This window comes from Fragaria vesca, linkage group LG5, assembly GCF_000184155.1.
Source record: "Fragaria vesca subsp. vesca linkage group LG5, FraVesHawaii_1.0, whole genome shotgun sequence".
In the NCBI taxonomy this organism is placed as follows: Eukaryota; Viridiplantae; Streptophyta; class Magnoliopsida; order Rosales; family Rosaceae; genus Fragaria; species Fragaria vesca.
This window is the reverse complement of record NC_020495.1, coordinates 24,427,865-24,446,795: the sequence shown is the minus strand read 5'-3', so window position 1 is coordinate 24,446,795 and position 18,931 is coordinate 24,427,865. Positions and strand designations below refer to the sequence as shown.

The window sequence follows — 18,931 nt, the reverse complement described above, 5'->3', positions numbered from 1 at the left end:
ATGGGAAACTGAAGTATTGAACACACAGTTCAGTTTGGATACTTTTCTGTTGGACCTTGGGCCTCTTCGAGAAACAGTAATGGGTCAATAATGGGTCAAGTTCCTTCGCATTGATAGAAAATAATCGAAATATCATACACAACCTCGCTGGGTCAGACGAATGCATCCGAAGTCACTTGTTACAATTCGTTTCTCATGTAGTGCGCCGACTGGCGACTGCAGATATGAGAATGACGCTTAAGAAAATCCTAGCGTAGACTACCACACCTCAAGAGTTCCTGATCAGTCGTACAAGAAGAAAAAGAAAATACATTGTATGGCTAATCACTACAAGTATAAAGGATGACATAAACTGATAGGTGATCCACAAAAGGAGGCAAAGTTAGAAAGTGCCATCCTAAAGCGTATATTTATTTACAAATATGAAACAAATATTAAAATGCATATCAAGCTGGGTGTGCAAGTCAGTACAAGAGCTAATTGCAGAGATTTCCTATCAAAGCAACTACTACTGCATGGTATTTACTTCACCATTCAGCCACCTTCACTCGCACTGCCATCCAATGCTCTGATTTGCTTGATATATACATGCAGCTATCAGAATTTCTGGACCTAGCTCGCAGGGGATATCATATCCAAACCAATAGGGTATTGCAGCGAGCTTGATTTCTATCGGGGATGAGCTACAAACAGTTCAGTGTTCCATCATTGACTCCTTCACGCTGATGCCAACTGCGACTTATATGTCCTACAAGAAAATTGAACTAGTTAGGATTCACAATTAAATATATACAGACCAATGCAATATGTTCCAAAAACAATAGAAAAAGAGTGGCCTATAACTTCATAATCTGTGAACAACCCACCAATGCTTTCAAAAGTAAAGCATCAACGTGAAGGAGTCAAAGGGTGAAATTTATAGGGCAATGCAATATGTCCCAAGAACAATAGAAAACGATTCTTCAGAATGCATGAACAACTAAGATCAGCAATTCAGCATACAAGACAGATCAGCATGATGATTCAATCACTTTTTGAATAATTTTACGAAGAGCAACTTTACAATAAGGAAAATATATGAAAATGATACGACTCAGTTACCTGCTCAGAGAAGATCGCTCCGTTGAAAAATGTCCAAATTTGTTCTCCGGCTGGTTTTTCTTAGTCTTTTTTGTTGATTTGTTAATGCAATGCTTCTGGGCGATCAGAGAGAGGTCTCCGACCTTTGTGAGTGTAACATTTCGGAAATGAATCATAAGTTTGTAGAGAGTGCTGTGGCATTGTGGTGGTGGGTGGATCATGAGGGTGCATGGTGTGTTCATGGCTCTGAAGGTGTGAGAAAAGATCGGAGTGATGTGCTGGATGATTCATCAGGCTTCATCTTTCTTTTACCTTTACTTTGATTATGTGCAATATCCGGATATAAGTTTTCAAGATTTTTTCTTTATTTACATGAGTAGATATCATATTTAAACTTAGCATCAATCAGAGTTCTTAGATTCACTTTCATCCTCAAGAGTTCCCTATCAGTAGTTACAGAAGAAAAAGGAAAAGAAATTGCAACTGCAAAATCACTAGAAGTATATAGGAACTGCAAAATCACTAGAAGTATATAGGATGACATAAACTGAAAGAAGATCCACAAAAGGAGGCAAAGTTAGGTATGCCATCCTAAGCTTTACCCTAGTTATTTACAAATAAGAAATACATGCACATCAGGTGTGAAAGTCAGTACAAGAGCTACTTGCAGAGCATTCCTATCATAGCGACTACTAGTGTGGCACTTCAACATTTAGCTGCATTCACTCGCACTGCTATCCAATATTCTGAAATGTGAGATACAGGCAACTATCAGTATTTCCTGATAAATATGAACTTTGAAACCAAGGAAAGATGATGTGAAATTCAGAATCAATGTTCAGCAATGAAATACAGAAATATACTTTACCAAACAGTGTTGATACAAAGACTCGTAGTGCTTTGGACCTCTAAGCAACAATCCAATACTAGCCACTAGTACTAGAATGGAAGACTGGAGGAGATTCCGATGGACTTTTCCAGGAACTAATTTATTAAGTAATGTGATCAAATGTAAACGATAAGGTTATTGACAAAAAAGCAAAAACAAAGATATTACACACTTGAACAGAATTCTAGGAAGAAGTTAAGAATTATCACTCAAATAGAGAGCTATATGCAGTTCACCATCCATTGGCCACAGATTGTCAAATTCTAAAGCATACCTTCAGCTTATATCGCTTTCCTGCTGTTTCCACTGGTTGAGTACATGAGTGTATTTGATATGGCCTTGTAGGCTACAACACCCAACTCATCTTTCAAACTTGTCACCTTTTCATATTCTTCATCAACAGTACTTTGCTGCAACCACATCCGATAATTCTGACTTATCAAAGCATGCATATGAAACTCATGAAAGTGATGAGTGGTTTAATTTATATAATGTATGATGGGCCAAAAAAGGACAATTTCAATGTTGGTTCATTCTGATCCTCAACCTAGTAAGATGGACCATAAGAGAAAATACTCTCCCTAGTTGTGGCTGCATTAAAATGATATAGAAGTATAGAACTGATATCACATAATAGAAAGACTGGAATAAGTTGATGACTGGGAAAGGTGAATGAAGTTGACCAGATCAGAAGAAGAGGAAAGTTGAAGCATGGATGTCTTGTATGAAACAATGCTCATATTTGTAGTACTGATGACATGAGTCTATTTTCAGTTGAAGACTAAACTGGTATTTGCAGAACCCGGTAGTGGTATTCTATTGATGGTATGGTATGATGGTACTTTCTAGTTAAATATCAAATACAAATATGCGCATTGTCTCATATTTAATCATAATATATCACTCAATCCGCCTACAAGATTAGGACAGCACTAAACATCAAAAGGAAAACATCAGGTAACCTCTATACCCACCTCGAAGTGGAACCAAGAAGAACAAGAGTCCCTGATTCATATATGTTATTCTAAGTTAAATGTAAGGCTAGACAAGAGTTTCTAATTGAAAACCAAAGAACTCGAACAACAAAAATGCGAGGTGAAACTTCAGGGCAATGATCTTTTTATGCAGAAATTCAAGTTCCATTGGCAACTCAAAAACTGATAATCCAGATCATATCGCTTTCTCTCAAATACCATATACAAGCTAGAAAAAAAGTGCAATTCACAAATAAATACAGCTAAACTGAGCCTAAGTCCATTGATTTTAGAATTGGATCAAGATAATTACCATTTGTTGCAGTATCTTCTCCTGCTGCTCAAACTTTTTTTTCCAAATCATTGTTTTTCCGTTGAAGGTTTCTCTTTTGTTTGTGACATAGCTAGTCAATCATAAACAAAATTCGAAAGGTTATTATGAGTAGAAGATTTTTTTCAATCAATTCAAAACTCCAAAGCTGAAATAAATCTGGAAAACCAACCATTAGGTCAGCTGTCAAAAATGGCATTAAATTATCAGCCGTCTCTTTCATCAAGGAAACCCTCTCATTCTGAAGAAAGAAGCACTGCATCAGCTTAGATTAAATGACAATTACAAACAGTATACCAACAAATAAAATTTTGGCTACTATATTTACAGAAGGAGATGAATAAACTTGCAACAGATAGTTTGCAAGGAACAGATGCTAAATGTCTTTTTTTTTTTTTTCCTTTCTTTGGTCAGAAAAGATGCTAAAGGTCAATATTTTAGAGACATCACTGAGAGGCTATTAAGCAGAACCAAGTAAGAAAGAGTTTCTGATAATCTGAGCTACTCTAATTGAATACCAAATGCATAGAACGGGCTAAATTGCAATGAAACTTCAAGAGAAGGTTTTGATTCTATTGTTGATGCACTGAGTTGGAATCAAGATCATGGTTACACTATCAATACAAGGTGGAAGTTTATTCCCACCGTAAACTGTTGTTTAATCCAAAAGGCTCAAGTTCATAGATTTTAAAGTTCACAAGAGGACATATACCACTTTACGCAGTTGCATCTCTTGCTGCTCGAGCTCTCTCTTCCGCTCATTTTCCTCAAGTTCTTTCTTAAGCTCTTTGTTTCGAGCTTCACTGTGTTCAAGCACTTCCATGAAAGTCTTCAATTTAGCTTCAGATTTTGACAGGTCCATATGCTGCTGTACGTAAGTCTACTGCCTTTAGATGGTCACGTAGGTTAATTAGCTGCTCAACTTCTTTCTGAAGATCCTTATATTGAGCTTCAGTTTGCTCAACTTCTTTCTCAAGGTATTCTTCCAATAGCTGCTGCGTCTTCTTTTATAGATGAAGAACTTCTACTCTTTAATCAGATTTGATGCAGCGAAAATATAAACGTTGGAATCCACCAACGGCGACTTGAATCCACAAGTCTAGTTTTCTCGAATCCACGAGAGAATCTGGAATCCACCAGAGAATTGAGATAAACTCAAAGATTTTTATTAATCAAAAGCTGACGACTATAACCGATAGAGGCTCCTTCTATAGGAGCAAATAAACCCTAGGGTAACTAACATCAAATCCTAAAAGCCCATGGATTAAAAAAAAAACCAAGTCCAAAACAAACTATTAAAAATAATTGCTGAAAACAAGTAAATCAGCATTTTGAAGGCTTAAACGGACTCGAAAGGCCGAAAAAGCCCATACGTCGTGGCAAAACAACGGGTTTGTCTCGTTGGCCCGTTCCGCTTCCAGAAAGGTATCATAATGGTCAATCGGACACCGAACGCCAAATCTGGAGCAAACCGGGTTTGGACTTGTTTCGATCGATCTGTTCTTCAATCTCTAACACCATCTGTTCTATATCAAGATTGGTTTCCAATAGGTAAGTTCTTCTCCTATTACCATACAAAGACAACAATAATATTAGATATAAAATATATCTCAAATCAAATAATAATAATCAGATTATATATAACCTAATCACATTAGGTTTTCTTCCTTTTCAAGTGCACGAATCTCATGATTCAATGAATCAACATCCTAACCAAATTAGGATCCTTGTCTATCAACGTAATAGCTTCTTTTCATGTGTATATCATGTCCAATTAAACACACACACATATATATATATATATATATAGAATTCTTCTCAGGTGTTGACGTCCGCACCGTTTTACGGTGCGTATTTTCGTCTGTTCGCCACCGTACGGCGCTGGCGAGGGCGCGCCTCCACGGAGTCGACTCCAGTAAAATCCACACTGTAAAACGGTGAGGACGTCCGTAGCAGAGACGGACTATATATATATATATCCATACATGTCATAGTGAAAATAGTCTTGCTTGCACACACCAACCTAGGAGTTTAACCAAATCAAATCAAATCCGGATATGGAGCGCACGTGCGCACAAGCTTCGTTCGTCACCGTCCGGCGCCGACGACGACGCGCCTCCACCCCAATGGACTCCAGCAGCGTCCTCGATCACTTTCCCTCCCTGGCGATCCCCGACGAGTCCACCGAATTCCAGTTTTCGGCAAGATCGACTTTATTGGAAGTTTGGGTGATCTCACCGGAAAACTGGAATTCGGCGGACTCGCCGGGGATCGCCGCGTGGATCGAGATAGAGGTTGGTAAGAGCGTTTTCGTGTAATAAGTGGCGTTAATTTAATGTTGACCGCGTGGATCGAGACTTTAACATTTTCGAAAACTGGTGAATTTTTTTTCATAGCCGTATTTAAGTACACTAATCATATAATACGGTGGGTTTTCTAAAATTTTACTTCTAGCCCGTAGTTGGTTTAAAAAGACACACAACTTTATGTTTCGTCACCTAAGTAAAGGTATTAGACGACAAATTTATTTTCGTCACAAAAGTAAGTTGTTAGGCGACGAAATGCATTTTCGTCACCTAAGTGTTCAAAACTTTGGTGACGAAACTTTATTTCGTCACCTAACCTATCACTTACTGTTGAGCAAAAAATGTACATAATATACTTGACATAATCTCGTCCTATCTCATTTATGGGAGATAGAACTTTTATTATGTTAAGTTCGACCCATTCAAGATAACATATCTCTTAATTACATCCTCTTATTTTAAGAGGAAAACCCTTTGATTCCAAAAGAAAATAACCAATGGGGAGTGTGTGTGTTTGTTTGTTTTTACGGCTGCACCCGGAAATTTGAATGGGTTGCCTACGTACCCTTGAGAAGGGATCAAGCCATTCGTAGTTCAAGAATTCCAACAAGTGAATGACTTGTTGGAAAGGCTTTGATTTTAAAGTTGGAGTTGTATTTAGGACGAATTTGGTGTAGGTGAACCAGGGATTCGATTTTGTGTTTGGATTTGTTTCTAAAGACATTTGGGCTAGTAGCGAGATTTTAGCTTCAAGAAGATGTGGAGATTTATTTGGAGCTGTGGTTGTATTTAGATTTAAATCTAGACTGCCTACATACCCCGTAAAGGGATCAAACCATTGTAGTTCAACATTTAGGATTTTTGGTTTTGTATTGGTCACATTTTTTGTTTCATGGAGCCTCCATTTGGTGAAGTTTCTGCCGAACTGATTTGGACACCCGAGAGGCTTGAATAATTGAGTGGGCTTGCTTGCCAATTAGTGATAGAGCCCAAAAAAACTCGTAGTCGACCAAAAGCTCATCAGCAGCCAGACTTCATTCTCCCACAACAACTGAACCCAGACACGTCTTTCCCAATTTTGATAACCTCAAAACATCTCTATGATTATCATCTTGAAGATAGAGACCAGATTGCAGATGGAAATCGAATGCAATTGGAAGACAAATTCGAAAGGTCTGCTCCTGTATAAATGGAGAGGTGCCGTCTCCCTTTCTGCACTCCACCTTGATCGAGAGCGCACATTGGGTAATAGCTCCTTCATTTTGACTACACTTTATGCTTCTGAATTTTGGATTGGCATGGCTTTGTGGTCACCAATTGACACTTGATTAAGACTTTTGTCTTTTGTAGAAGAAGAGCATACTGGACGTTTCAGTTTACTCATTTCTATTTGCTCAAGCTCACTTCAATCTGCTCAAGCTTACTTCAATCTGCTCAGGCTGACTTCAATCTGCTCAGGCTTGCTTCAATCCGCTCAGGCTTGCTTCAATCCGCTCAGGCTTGCTTCAATCTGCTAAGGCTTCAATCCGCTCAGGCTCACTTCAATCCACTCAGGCTTGCTTCAATCTGCTAAGGCTTCAATCCGCTCAGACTCACTTCAATCTGCTCAGGCTTCACTTATCTTCGCAGGTGAATCTGTCAGGTACACTTCTATTTCTTCAGCGGCTTCAGATTCTGACTTCCACCTTTTGCTTGCAGATAAAAAAAATACTCTTCATTGCTTTGTGGGAAATACTCCAAGACGTCTAGGGTAAGTTCCTGCTCTTCATAATTGACATGACAGCTTCAAACTTGTGTTGCTTGGAATATTTGTTCTCTTCCCCTTGTGTGGCTTGTTATGCGAGTGATGCAAGGCCATATGTTTCATTGCAATGAGAGAAGGAGCTGAGCAGCCATAATCTTCTTTTGGTGATGACCTTGAGGCGACCTGAAACGGTCTTCGAGATTTGAACGGCATTAGGGCCTTGCTTAGGAAGGTAGAGATGATTGCTGAAGCCGTGTTGTAGGAAGCTTCTCAGAGGAGTTGTTCAGTTTTTTACTTTCTAGGCTTTCGGTGGAACAAGGTTGAGACTTCCAGATGGTACAGAAAGATAAAGATGCTGCAAAAGATAAACAGAGTTAGAATGAGAGCTCCACCTTCACTATCTTCTTGTTGCCTCGCAGCTTCTCTTCTTCTGCTCTTCTGTTCTCTTCTCTTCCTCCTCTTGTTCTCTTCTCGTTCTTCTTTTCTGCCTCCTTTCGTTACAGAGAACTTACCTTTTTATAGGCACAGCAGGTTAGTTTAATGAAGATAGCTATCAATTCAAATTCAAACTGAGGTTGATCCTTTATCCATTTGAATCGGAAAGATTATAGCAGTATCTCTATCTTCTTCTTTGACCTCTGAGGCCTTTGTTAATATTCAAACTTATTCTTCCACATATGTAGGACGTGAAAAAGTATCCAAGAATATTGTCTTCAGAGTTGAATGAATTTGGATTGTGAATGAGAATTTTTATCTTCAATTGCATATCAAATTTGAATAACAATATATATCCTCGCTTGTTTTAACGTTTGGAATATTTCAATGCTAACAAACTTTGAATGAGGAGTATGCTTTCTGTTTGAACTTAGTCAAAACAGCCAACTTCTTTTCCATTTATTTTGGAATACCCATAAATTGATCACCATATAATTTTTTTGAAACGGTGAGTTTTTTTGTGTGTCAACAGTCGTCGTTTCTTCAACTCATGTACAGGTTTGCTTTCATAGTATTGCATTTGCAGATGGATATGTTTATATCTTTCGAGATCAGATCGCCGGGTATTAACTGATCAAGTCACTTAAAGGTCCAAACTTCCAACACATGCTGAAGTAGTACTATAATTCAACTTTTAGGCGTATGATGTGATTGTAAGGTTAGTACAATTTTTTGTTTTTTGTTTTGGATTGAATAGTACAGATTTATTAGTTATATATATAATTATATATATACACACACATAACGTTGTGCAGACCGATAAATGAGTCACACATACACGTGTCCAATAATGCTGACGAGGTTTTAACATACACAAAACATCTTAGCATTTGTGTGTGATACTATATATCTCTACTTGTATAAAGTCAAGCGCTTCTCTACTACTATAAAACCAAGTGTTTAGGCTTCACCTATTTATAGATTGACCAAAATATTAGTTACACTAAAAAATGATTATAACTTATGATAAAATCGTTTAAAAATATATTTCCTTAAAATAAACAGTTAAAGAAAATTTATTCACACACCCCATAATACTAGATACATATCCTATTTTTTATACATTAAACGATATAATTTTTTAGTATATTAAATTACCAAAAACGACATTTCTCACTTTTTGATATTTTCTTCGATCTCCTCTTTAATTGAATGTTTGTCAATGAACATTCATTGTTCAAAACAAAATCAGCAACAACATGATGATTTCCTATATTAGTGTTTCTCAATGTTGTGATATCGGCCAATTATGTATGTCAAGGAACCCCAAAAGAACACAGCAAACCAAGAGAAACAACCACAAAGATAAGACACAAAGAACACAGATTTAAGGTGGTTCAGCAAAACCTTTGCCTACATCCACCGGCAGAAAACACTTCCACTATATTAACAATGGGTACACCAGAAAGAATAAGAAAACAAGGACTCTCTCACTTCTCTTCCTATCTCTCTCCTCTCTGCCCTCTCTCACCCTCTAACCGAGAATGGAACACACTTTGGTCTTCGTCTCTGCGATACAAGACCTAGAACTAAACCTCTCCTTATATAGCCATAAGGATCTTCAGATCTCTTCACCAAATAGGAATCCTATTCCTATTAGTGGTAGGCAATAATGCCTCATTCCTTCTCCGTAATCAACAAGATTACAGGTACACCATCATCAATAAGGATTTACTTTCCTTATTGGAACACCATACTCTAAGACGAAACATCTTACGAAAAACACATGGGCTGGAAACCCAACAATCTCCCCCTCCAGACCATGAGGGAGGAACACCGGCGCGACTCCATTACCAGGAGTCCGCCCAAGCTGACTTGATGCAGAATTACGTGGTTGGAGCGTGCAGCTCCCCCTGATCGAACAACTCATCACCATGTCCCCAGTGGTGGAACACTCTTGACCATCTTCTTCCTGGTCAGAACAACCATTGGAAAAGGAAATTTGGGACATCTTTTCCAGAACGCCTTTCTTCCTTATATGGCCATCACTCTGGTGCCATACGCCCGAAGAAGTATCACCCATTGCACTCAAGTCATCTTTGTACACCAAGCTATGTGTCTTGTACAAGGAACAACACAGACCTCCTCTAGCAACCTCCAACGACCCATTCATAAGCTTCCACTTTCCATCACCAATATACTGGTGAAAACCTTGTCTGTCAAGAACACTTGCAGACAATATGTTGACACGCAAATCAGAAACGTGCCTACATCCTTCAATGTCATATGGTAACCAAGATCAAATGCAAATGTCTCCCATTCCCGAAATCTTGGACCAGCCTCTATTACCCATCTTCAATATCCCAAAGTTGCTTGCTTCGTATGTGGTAAAGAGCTCCAAGTTGGAAGTAACATGACAACTTGCACCGATATCCACAAACCAATCATGACCCTTGTCACCAACATACATACATTCTTGAACAGTGAGAAGCTCCCCCGAGACAGTAGCAGTAAAGCCATTATCTTCATCATCTTGGTAGTTGCCCTTCTTTTGTCTTGTTTCCACTTTCGACACATCCGCTTTATGTGGCCCTTCTCGCCACAGTAGTGACATGTGCCACTAAACCTTAGACCTGAATTCTTGTCTCTACCCTTTACAGCAAGAGCTCTTCCGTGCCCATCGTCTATGCCAACAGCTTTTCTCCTTGTTTCTTCGTTAAGCATGTTGTTCTTAACGGTATCCATAGACAATACACCATCAGACGCAGAATTAGTCAAGGTCACCACAAAAGTCTCCCAACTGTCTGGCAAAGTCCCTAGCAAGAAAAATGCTAGTATCTCATCGCCAATCTTCATACCCATTGTCGCCAACTGATTGGTCACATTCTGGAAATCATTCAAGTGTACAGCAACACTTTTATCCTCATTAAACTTCATGTTGATCATCTCTTTGAAAAGGAAAGCTTTCTTCGCAGCGGTCTTCTTCTCAAAGAGGGATTCCAATTTCTTCCAGAGTTCTTCCGCATCAGTTTCTTCCGACACATGGTGAAAGATGGAATCATCTACCCATTGTCTTATCGTGCCAACAGTTTTCCGGTGCAACTTTCGCCACTTGTCATCCGCCATATCTACAGGCTTGCCAGCCACACCTTCAATAGGCTCATGCATATCCTTACAATAAAGGATATCCTCCATTCTTGGCTTCCACATCACCCAATTCGTGTGGGTGAGTTTGATCATTGTGCCTTTGTCTTCACTCATCTTGACAACACCAAACCTGCCGAATCAAACCTTGGATCTACAGACTAACCCCGCTCTGATACCACTGTTGTGATATCGGCCAATTATGTATGTCAAGGAACCCCAAAAGAACACAGCAAATCAAGAGAAACAACCATAAAGATAAGACACAAAGAACACAGATTTAAGGTGGTTCAGCAAAACCTTTGCCTACATCCACCGGCAGAAAACACTTCCACTATATTAATAATGGGTACACCAGAAAGAATAAGAAAACAAGGACTCTCTCACTTCTCTTCCTATCTCTCTCCTCTCTGCCCTCTCTCACCCTCTAACTGAGAATGGAACACACTTTGGTCTTCGTCTCTGCGATACAAGACCTAGAACTAAACCTCTCCTTATAGCCATAAGGATCTTCAGATCTCTTCACCAAATAGGAATCCTATTCCTATTAGTGGTAGGCAATAATGCCTCATTCGTTCTCCGTAATCAACAAGATTACAGGTACACCATCATCAATAAGGATTTACTTTCCTTATTGGAACACCATACTCTAAGACGAAACATCTTACGAAAAACACATGGGCTGGAAACCCAACACTCAAACCTTCAAGAATCAATCCTTCAATTGAGTATTAATCTCGGCATCATCTTGAGAAGGATTTGCCCATCAGTGGAGTCTCTAAAGAAGGTGAGAGGGTAGCCAATTGAGCTTTCAACATCTCTAAGGGAAGAAAATTATCCCGTTAGGTTTCTATACCCAACATGTAGGAAGCTATATGAAAGTAGGATGTGTATAAATGAATATGTATGGTATTTTGTGTTAGAGTAGTTTAGGAAGTTTAAGGGTGTGTATGTAGTAAAACGTTAAAGTAAAAAAGTTATTAGGTAGTGTATTAAGTAAATGATGTGTATCTAGTATGTAGCAATGTGTGAATAAAATTAAAAGTTGATTGATAACAAATGACAATGAAAAATTCTACAATATGTTAATGCATGACATGCATAATTTGTCCTAAAGTTGTAAATTGAGTCGTCGAAGTAGTAATATTAGTCTTCAACGTAGTAAGATGAGTCTTTAAATTAAAGTTGTAAATATTATTAATTAGCACATAAGTCCTTAAAGTTGTAATATTTGTCCTGAAAGTGGTAATATGAGTCATTCAAGTTGTAAATATCACTTTGAGGACTTAATTAATTACCACTTTAAGCACACATTTTATCACTTGAGGACTAATGATGTAACTGAAAATTTACAATTTTAAGAACTCATGTTACAACTTTGAGGACTAATATCACTTTGAGGACTCATTTTACAATTTTAGGATAAAGTTGATGCATGTGATGCATCAACACATCAACCACACGTGTATTGCATGAGTATGATCAGAGGCTAGTTTCTAATAATGTAAGGATGATTCATTTTATTTCTTGGGGTTGTCTTCGGTACTGGGATGTATACCATACTCATTTACCACTAATTGAACAAAAATAACAAGTTAAATGAGTAAAATTTACAACATTGACAACAAAATTACTACATTTGTTTTACACATTTACATATAATTGAACAAAGTTACTACAACGACAACAAGTTGTTCATAAGTTTGTATTTTGTCTTGAGTTGAGTAATTACCTCTAATAGAACAAAAATTACCCACGTAATGACTATCTTTACCAAAATAATAACAAATTTGTTGTCATATCAGTAAATGTATGTATCATAAACAGGTAGCAGATATCGTAAAAAATTTCTTTTCTTATGTGAGATTTCATAGGGCTCGCTCTTATCTAAGCCACAGTCCGTTACCTAAACAAGATTCCATGAGTACCTACACACACAATTTCAGAGGTTTCAGTAATCATCATGAGCACATGCAGTTTGGTGAAGAGTTGCACATATACACGACCTGTAACTCGACCTATTTTGATTATCTCATTCAACGTACTACTACTTTTGAGCTCAAGGCATCTCCACCAGTCAACAATTAAAACATTTATGATAAGATTCATAATGTGACATTTAAATCATTCTAGTTTAATTAAGTTAGATCGATCTTGCCAACCACGAACCAACAAAACATACATGATGAGAGAGATTTTCAATATATATTGTTGCTTGGTGAAGACTTGTCAGCCATGGCTATCTCAAATGCCATTACTAAATCTTTATCGTATGTTCATTTTCCCATGTTCATTATCAGTGGTCTTATTTTTTCCTCGAATTTTTTCCCATAGATTCAAATTTGTACGTATGATATGTTCCACTTATATGCATCTTTTGTGGTGCAATTGAAAGGATAGTTTGAATGCATGCAATTTATTCGAAATGAAGTACTGATCATCAGATATAAGAACTTTACATCTCTTGGTACCAGCACAGTGAACAATGTATGGGATTTAACTCATGAACTGATGATAAATTAACTTCATGTTCTACTTAATTTTCAGGTATGCTGCTGGGTTTAGGGTTTAGTACGTACGTAATCGGGTCGATAATGATCGAGTAACGTGTTAGTCCAATTGGAAATAAGAGTTGCAAATTGAGTTAACAAACAACCATATATATATATATATATATATTTGCTTAAATTTGGTAATAATACTCGATCGTTCAAGGTTAATTATAAAGACTTTCCCATAATGGTAAATTACCTCACTCACCTGATTTTGAGAGCACCAAGGAAGTACGTTATATATTGTGATCATAGATACTTAAAATAACTCGCGAAACGAATGCATATCATGTGTATGAACTCAATATGGTAATGACAATTTGAAGCTATTCAATCTGATAGATCCTGCACAAGTGCACGTATTGGATCATATTGAAGCTGACTGTCAGAAGAAAGAATCCTACAGTAGTTCAGAAATATTGAAAAAGCCAAATTTGAACCCTAGCCTAGCTGTGTGACCAGCCGCGACTATTTAAGAGGTGGCCGGCCGGCCAAACTATATATATATATATATATATATATATATATAGATTGAGTAGTAATGAGAATACAGAATGAGGCCGACTGCCTACCCAAAGCATTTAGATAGCAGGGTCTCCTTGCTCAAACACATTACTCCTCAACTGCTCTTTCTAGCTAGCTAGCTGATTTATTATCCATTGACGTACGTAGTCTTGCTGCTACTGTCAGTATCGATATCTCCCCCTTCCGAATCAGAGCAGATCGACCTGGAAAACCAAAACAAAACCAAGTCAACTTCACTGGATTTTCTATGATGAGGAAATGATCTTTAACCGATAGACATGTCTTGTGAGTTGTGATGTTTCATCCGACATATATAATACTAATCTTTTGGTTTGATTGATGAGTAATTATTTTATGTACCCGGAACACCACGTGACACTGTCAGGTGATGTTTCTAGCTAATCATATAACTCAATTTCTTGTGAGGACCAACAGGGGGTGAAAAAAAAGTAGAGGTAAATAAAAGGATGTGAAATTCACACATCTTAAATTGAAATCCACACACCATCTTTCCTTATTTGGTAACTTAAATTTTGTCTTTAGTGTCTTAAACTTTGTCTTTTTGTGAATGTGTTAACCAACAAATGAGAGAGGGTGTGTGGATTTCAATTTATGGTGTGTGGATTTCACATCCCTAAATAAATAGACCAATCAGAAATAAGATAAAAACACTTAGACCAATAGTATTAGAGGGGACCAAATGACACGTGGTGTTCTGGGTACTATTGAAGCAAGGACTGAAGATGCATATGTTGGTTGTGTTGCAGTCTATCGAGATGGGAAGGCAGCAGTGCGTAACTGGACAGAGAGATAGTTTTCTAGTGTTTCTAGGAGATCTAACTTGACTAGAGTTATGGTTTGTACAGTAATTATGTATAGAACCCTATTTCCGCTAGGGTTAGCAGTTTGTAACTTATATATATACTGTAAGTATCGGCAATTGCCAAGCAATGAAGTGAAACAGTTTTCTCTTCCATTCAAACTTCTTTATGGTATCAGAGCACACAAGCGATCCTCGACCTTAACCCTAACCACCAAAACTCGATCAAACCTCTAGCATGGCAGGAGGTGACGAAGACGTGAAGAGCACCAAATCAGACTCATCGTCACGCACACCAGAACCTTGGGAGAACTCCAATCATGCTCTTTATTTGCACCATTCAGATCAACCAGGTGCCGTACTCGTAGCTCAGCCGTTGATGGAGGACAACTTCAATGAATGGACATCATCCATGAGTATGGCTCTCAAAATCAAGAACAAACTTGGTTTTGTCCTCGGTACTCAAACTAAACCTCTTGTCAATCCTGAGGAACAACAACAATGGGAATGATGTGACACGCTTGTCAAAACATGGCTCATAGCTTCCATGTCGAAGGCACTCTCTAGCAGTGTCAAGAATTGCAAGACATCTCGTGATGTTTGGCTTGATCTTCAAGAAAGGTTCGGTCAGACTAATACGGTGCAGCTTTTTAACATTGAGAACTCTATTCATGCTTGCCTTCAGGGTTCCGATACAGTCACCATGTTCTTCACCAAACTCAAAAGCTTATGGGACGAGAGAGACACCATATGTGACCTCCAAGCATGCAACTGTGCCAAAGGAGCCAAAGTTGGGGAGTACATAAAGAACTTAAAGACCATGCAGTTCCTCATGGGAATAATGCAAACTATGATACTCTTCGAGGTAACATTGTATCTCTCGACCCTCTGCCTAGCGTGAACAAAGTGTATTCAATGGCACTCCGCATTAGAAGCAGGCCGCAACAAGCAGCAACAGCAAAGCATACTCACAGCCCGAAGCTGCTGCTTTCACCGTGCAAAAACAAACTGCCCGTGAAAGTGAGCAGAAAAACAGTGATTCTCGGTGTGAAAAGTGCGGCAAGGCCATGCAACCAAGAATTGTAGGCAGCACCTCAAGTGCACTTATTGCAATTGGAAGGGTCATGACTATGATCATTGCCGAAAACGTAAAGCTGCAGAAGAAGGGAACCGAAACAACTACACGGTTGCTGCATTTGGAAAATTTCCTTTCTCCAAAGAGGAATACAAACAACTTGTCGAGATGTTAAACAAGAACAAATCATCCAACGTGAACCAAGTCGGTAATGTTCCTTCTCATGATGAGATGCCAGGTAAAGCTGTTCCTTCTCATGATAGATGCCAGGTAAAGCATTCCAAGTTTCGGTTGGTAATCAAAAGAGTGTATGGATACTAGATAGCGGAGCTAGTGATCACATCATATGCAACCCTAGTTTGTTTACCAAAACCTACCCGTCACAACCAAGATATGTGAGACTGCCTAATGGTGACATAACTCGAGTATCACAAATAGGGATAGTAGCCTTCTCTCCTCAATTCACACTACATAATGTCCTTTGTGTTCCATCATTTTACCTTAATTTGATTTCTGTGAGCAAACTTGTTCATGATTCCTTTTGTGTGACAGTATTTCTCAAACAACTTTGTTTCATACAGGACCTACGCTCGGGGAAGATGATTGGGATGGGCACTGAGAAGGAAGGACTTTACTGCCTCAACCAAGCTCAGCAAGTCACATGCAATTCGATAGAAAGTCAGTCTTCCAAGCTTTGACACAAGCAAGTGTTCGATTTGTCCTTTGGCTAAACATACTCGAACTTTTTTTCCTTTGAGTACAATTTCCAGTAAAGCAGCTTTTGATTTAATTCATGTTGATATTTTTGGTTGGTATCATGAACCTTCACTCACGGGAGCTAAATATTTTCTCACCATTGTTGATGATTTTACTCGATGTGTTTCAACGTATTTGATGGTTCAGAAATCTGAAGCTAGAAATCTCCTAGTCAATTTTATTCATCTTGTCGAAAATCAGTTTGATACAAAAGTGAAAATTGTCCGAAGTGATAATGGCCCTGAGTTTAAGCTTCTTGCTCCTTATGCATCTAAGGGCATTATTCATCAAACAAAATGGTGTTGTTGAACGCAAACATCGACATCTTCTTAATATGGCTAGGGCATTGTTATTTCAAGCCAATCTACCAAAACCATTTTGGGGTGATGTTATTCTTGTTTCAGCATACTTAATCAATCGTACTCCCACACCAATGTTTCAAAACAAAAGCCCTTTCGAAAGACTATTTCACAAGGCACCAAATTATGATTATCTTAAAGTATTTGGTTGTCTTTGTTTTGCTTCAACTCATCCTAGCAAGCCTACTAAGTTTGATCCTTGTGCAGTCAAGTGCATGTTTATCGGCTATCCTCAAGGACAAAAAGGATACAAAATTTTTGATTTAGATTCTGAAAGAGTTTTCGTTTCTCGGGATGTGTTGTTTTATGAGGATGTTTTCCCTTATCAATCTAAAAATCCTCAAAGCGTTAAAGTTTCAGCCAAAGATCCTCATCTTCCAGCTACTTTTTCGAACTTGAATCCTTCTGCCTCTAGGGTTTCGAACATGAATCCTCAATCAACTAGGGTTTTCACCAGTCCGAACCCTAGTCAACATTCCATTCCTCATCAACCTAGGAATTCTGAGATTGACAATGACTCTCACTATGACAGAGTTTTGCACAATCCAACTCCTCTTTCTTCGAGCACTGAACAGCTTCCATCCTCTCCTGTTCTGCCTTCATCTGAAACACACAAAGAGTCCGAAACAGTCCATGCTGCCAATCCTGAACCAAGTTTCGAAGCTGTCGAAAACATAGGCTCACTCACCGATCCACCTTTAGTTCTTCCCTCGTCCACAGATTCTTCAACACCATTTGTCACTCCTCCACGTCATTCTACTCTACCAACAAGGACTCCGAGCTTCCTGCATGACTACCATGTCGAGGCAGCACTTCCTTCTCAGGCTCTTCCTCCATCATCTCCGAGCACAGGTACGCCTCATCATTCTCTTTCCCAAGTTTTATCATACACTCACCTATCTCCTGCTCATAAAGCCTTTACAGTTAATCTCACGCTCCATAAGGAGCCATCTAAATATACATAGGCTGTTCAACATCATGAGTGGCGAGAGGCCATGAAACAAGAGATAGATGCTTTACACTAGAATAAAACTTGGAGCCTTGTTCTGTTACCTTCCAACAAGCACCCTATTGGTTGCAAATGGGTTTACAAGATCAAGCTCAAACCGCATGGAACCATTGAACGATACAAGGCACGACTTGTTGCTAAAGGGTACAATCAGGTTGAGGGGATAGACTACTGCAGAGAAACATTCGCTCCTGTGGCCAAATTAACCACAGTTCGGGTACTTCTCAGTTTGGCAGCCTTGAAGGGTTGGCATCTTCACCAATTAGATGTCAACAATGCCTTCTTGAATAGAGATCTTACCGAGGAAGTTTACATGCAACTCCCTCCAGGTTTCGAACGAAAAAGGGAGAATCAATTATGCAAATTGCACAAAAGTTTGTATGGCCTCAAGCAAGCTTCTCGTCAATGGTTCATCAAACTTTCTCTAGCTCTTCGGCAAGCTGGTTTTACACAAAGTTGGTCTGATTACTCGTTGTTCGTCCGGAACCATTCAGGCAAGTTCATGGCATTACTTGTGTATGTAGATGACATTATACTTGCAGGAAACAGCTTGTCAAATATCACGGCAACAAAAGAGATTCTTGCACAACAATTCAAGCTCAAGGATTGATACGAATTACCCAGGTGATACTACTAATAGCGGAATTATTAATAGCACTAAAACACACAGGTAATGTAGTTTGAAGAAAATGTATTCATCTCTTATTATTGTGCAAAAGGGTACAATGTTTATTGTCTAATGTCTTCTCTCACAATAACACTCTAGCTCTCTAATTCGCTCCCTTCTAAACAGATGTTGTTTCTGTTTCACTCTGGTCTAAACAGATGTTGTCTCTATTTCCCTCTTGTATCTAGAACTAAGCTAAACACCTCTATTTATAGAGTCTAACTCTATAAATCCTTATCTAACTTGGAGAGTACTCCCTAACTAA

At 38.5% G+C, this 18,931-nt stretch overlaps 1 non-coding gene across 3 annotated transcripts; it reads left to right on the top strand.

Annotated features, from left to right (window-relative positions):
* Nucleotides 1-7,043: 7,043 nt before the first annotated feature.
* LOC101293493 lies at nt 7,044-8,006 on the top strand. Of its 3 annotated transcripts, XR_184746.1 has the most exons (3): nt 7,044-7,062; nt 7,099-7,209; nt 7,279-8,006. It is a non-coding gene; the product is annotated as an uncharacterized LOC101293493 (transcript). The 3 variants fall into 3 exon arrangements; XR_184747.1 differs by having other exon boundaries at nt 7,059-7,209; XR_184748.1 differs by lacking the exon at nt 7,044-7,062 and having other exon boundaries at nt 7,168-7,205.
* Nucleotides 8,007-18,931: the final 10,925 nt, after the last annotated feature.